The sequence below is a fragment of the Mytilus galloprovincialis genome, chromosome 7 (genome assembly GCF_965363235.1).
Source record: "Mytilus galloprovincialis chromosome 7, xbMytGall1.hap1.1, whole genome shotgun sequence".
In the NCBI taxonomy this organism is placed as follows: domain Eukaryota; kingdom Metazoa; phylum Mollusca; class Bivalvia; order Mytilida; family Mytilidae; genus Mytilus; species Mytilus galloprovincialis.
In genome coordinates this window covers 50217711-50221419 of record NC_134844.1, presented here as the reverse complement: position 1 = coordinate 50221419, position 3709 = coordinate 50217711, and the positions used below count along the sequence as shown (strand labels likewise).

The following is a 3709-nucleotide window of genomic DNA, read 5'->3' as shown; positions in this document are numbered from 1 at the left end:
GCATTTTTCAAATGTAGAAAACGGTGATATCAACCAGGTTTTAAAGCGCTAAACCTCTTTCTTGTACGACAGTCGCATCGAATTCCTGTATATTGACAACGATGCGTGAACAAAATGTCACAAAAATGGGTACAACAACAACACGAAACACAGCAAAACTGGGGATGATTTCAGGTGAAGGGTAAGCAGATCCTGTTCCACATGTGGCACCCGTCGTGTTGCTTATGTTAATACAAATCCGGTAGATAGTCTAATTCGATAGGTCACATTCATCATATACAGTGTATATGATGTTCTCGTCCAGATAATGCATGTGATATTTGTAGCATGACGTTAAACATGTATTTATTAAAATAGAGACTTTTTACCATTACTAATATGTTATAAACCAAAACTTGTTTTTTTTTACAGCATCATAATCATTTACTTGTTAAGATTGAGACTTTTTATCATTATTACATTATATTAACCAGGACCGTTTTTTTGCAGCATCATTTAGTTTTATACAGCTGAATCTTCACTTTAAACGGAACATTGGCTATTACATATGATACAACTCTTTGTACAAAGTGTGATGATTGTTTTACTCTCCTGGGTCTCTTCTGGTTGACAATCGACGCTGTTCCAGCACGAATTTCATTAGGTATTCATTAATGATATGGTTATTGTTATCATAAGGCAGCTGTGGCATTCCATACGTGAAACAACGTGGAATAAGATTGGTTAAAAACAATTCCCATAGGAGACATTGTATCTTTCACCTGGGATTAGAAGGCGTGAGCTTGTTATGTCCCTTTGCTAAAACAAAAACGTGCACAGGGACTCGGTTAGCAGATTAAAATTTCGTCTAGCAATGTTTTTCATTTTTTCGTATTTCCTAGATATAAGATGTGGTTTGAGTATCAATGCAACAACTCTCCACCTCCTGTCTGTTTGTATAACATTATTAAGGTTTCTAACGTTGACATAACTATTTCTAGCAATGTGCAGTTTTTTATCCACATCCGTATACTGAAAAACCTTCAAGGGAGCTAAGTCGCCGATTTGAATGTCTTAGCCATCTTAATATAAGAAATAATTAAAAATATTTCTATGTAACTTTATACCTTACAAAGACACTCAATTTCTTCCAAAAACATTTTCATAAAGAAGTATGTATTAATTTTCCGATCAACGACACCCTTACTCGGCTATAATTCGTTTAAATCAAAATATTCAATTTCCGAACGAAAGCAATGTAACTGACAAACGTGTCGTTTTTCAATTACTTTGGAGAAATGGGAGATAAGTTTGTCATTCGGAAACTTCCGGGTTGATACTTTTATTACAACGACAATTTAGCATAGACTGTCAAAATTGTAATCTGCTAATTGAGTCCTTCTGCAACGTTTTGGGAAGAAATCTGAAAGGTTGCAACAGACGAAGAAATTGATGATGAACAATTGAAATGAATCACAAATCACAGTTAAAGCTAACAAGTTGTTAATGTTGGCATTTATTTTTTGTAAAGACCAATGGAAGTAGTTTCTGAAAATGATGACTTGATCACTTTGATAGGCCACTAGTCTAAATGCAACATGTTATGATAGTCCTTAAGATTAATGATTACAGTGTGTTATTGATGTTGTGAGTAAATTCCATATTGACGTTTAAAAAGACATAGAAGGCAGGGGTTTAATTTAAACTAATTAACACAAACACTGCTCCCTTATTATTACTATTCATCAAATTTATTTTTTATCACAGGAAAAGTTGGTAAGGAATGTTTCAACGCAACCAATGACAGGTCACAAGAAAGCCAAGACAATAAACAATGTTTCACGCGTTATATTACCTATATCTTTTATATTATTTTGTGTTGTGTACTGGGTGCATTACGTAATGTAAAACAGGAAAAAAATCAATAAATCATCCCATTTGTATATTTTTTACATTTATATTTTTTTTATACGATTCAACGCGTAGTGAACTATAATGTAATTATGTTTTCTTATCTTGTTGTTTATCTACAAGTGTCGTACCTACCGTACTGCCAAATTTCCACAAAAAACGGATTGTTTTTGGCCATTCAGCACGACAGGGCTAAAACGATCTATACTAAAATAACTAATAAATTCAATTTTTTATGTATTAAATACGTTCCTCCTTTTATCATTATTTAGATAAGATTGAACGTTTCTGACAATTTCCGCTATAATATATTCATTTTGTTCGTCGTACCATTTATATTAAATTAATATGTTGTAAGTGAATAATAGACCCAAAACGGTCGGGTGTTTTTTATATTTCACTGTATTATAATTTTTTTTTGTAAAAATCACATGTCACTATAATAATCAATTTAGTTAATTTAGTTAGTTATTTCACATGTTTGGTTGTAGAAACACAAAGGTAAGTTGATTCTATACACAGTTTTTATCGGGGATCGTGTTGCAAGACGAAAGAGACTTAGTGAGTATGTACCCTAAAAAGATCTTTTTTGGTATCCATATCAGATTCACGCCATGTCTAGAATATATCTCTAAAACATATAATTTTACGTCTGGCGTAAATACATAATCTTATCCTGGTATCTATAATGAGTTTATTCACAATAACTTTGAAGCCCGTCTTTGATTCTTGACAAAATTGATGTTAATAATTTAGAAAGAGTTTCGTGAATCACTTGGAAGACTCAGCAATCTACAATTGTTTTTAAGGACACTTATGTAGTTTAGGAATCCGATACAGTGGTTGAAGATTCAGTTCTTCATCTTTGGTGAGGTTTATGTATCCAATACAAACAAGGTACGTCCTCAGATTTTCTGTTCAATGTTATGATAATTGAAGTCATGAAGGACTTACGCAAAATATCATCCTTGTGTGTTGGATTGACCGAGTGCTTGTTTATTTCCAATTTTACTAATTCTTGTACAAGAAACTCTAAGTACATGTAGTACAATTTACATACAAAAATAATATTATTTGAAACTTTGTCCAGAGGAACAACAACCTATTTATCGTGAAGTGATGATAGAAATTTTACAGCTTCTTTGTCTCTGAAAATGGACTTTGGTTGATAATTTAGTTTTTATACTTATACATTCGTCTTTTTATGAGATATCTGAGTGTTTTGACCCTTTCTGAGAAATCGTCCAATTCGACCTTTTCCAATTCAGCCAATTTTTTGTCATAGGCGTCAATGAAAACCTTAATTATTTTAGAGTTATGGTTCTAATTAATTTGTTGAGGTGTTCTGAACTGAGTGCCATGTTATATCACATTTCAGAGTGACTTATGTTTAATTAGATCAATCATATTGATCGGCTCGAACAAGTTTGATTTTTCAAAACAACCATACAAATTTACTATTTGTACAGAATTAGGACTTGACCCCGAATTCATTGTTCATTGAACAGAACACGGAAAAGTGTTATCAGGCCGTAAGTTGTCTCGTTTGAGTTGATTTACATTTATTGTTTCCTTTCGGGGCATTTTATAACTTACCATGAGGTATGGAATTTGCTCCTTGTTGAAGGCTGTCCGATGAACAATAGTTGTTAACTTCTACATTATTAGGTCTCTGGTTGAAAATTGTTTTTATTGGAAATCATACCACATCTTTTTATTCTGATATGGTGTCACATGGACATTTGATTTCATTGCACATACTATCAATGCAAACGAGATGAAAAACATGTTGTCAAAGTTGTTGTCTTGTCTAAAAGGG

General features: G+C 32.6%; 1 long non-coding RNA gene across 1 annotated transcript; it reads left to right on the top strand.

Annotated features, from left to right (window-relative positions):
- The first annotated feature begins 495 nt into the window (after positions 1 to 495).
- Positions 496 to 1922, top strand: LOC143081741 (uncharacterized). Its single transcript, XR_012980063.1, has 2 exons — positions 496 to 643; positions 1747 to 1922. It is a non-coding gene; the product is annotated as an uncharacterized LOC143081741 (long non-coding RNA).
- The last annotated feature ends 1787 nt before the right edge of the window (positions 1923 to 3709 follow it).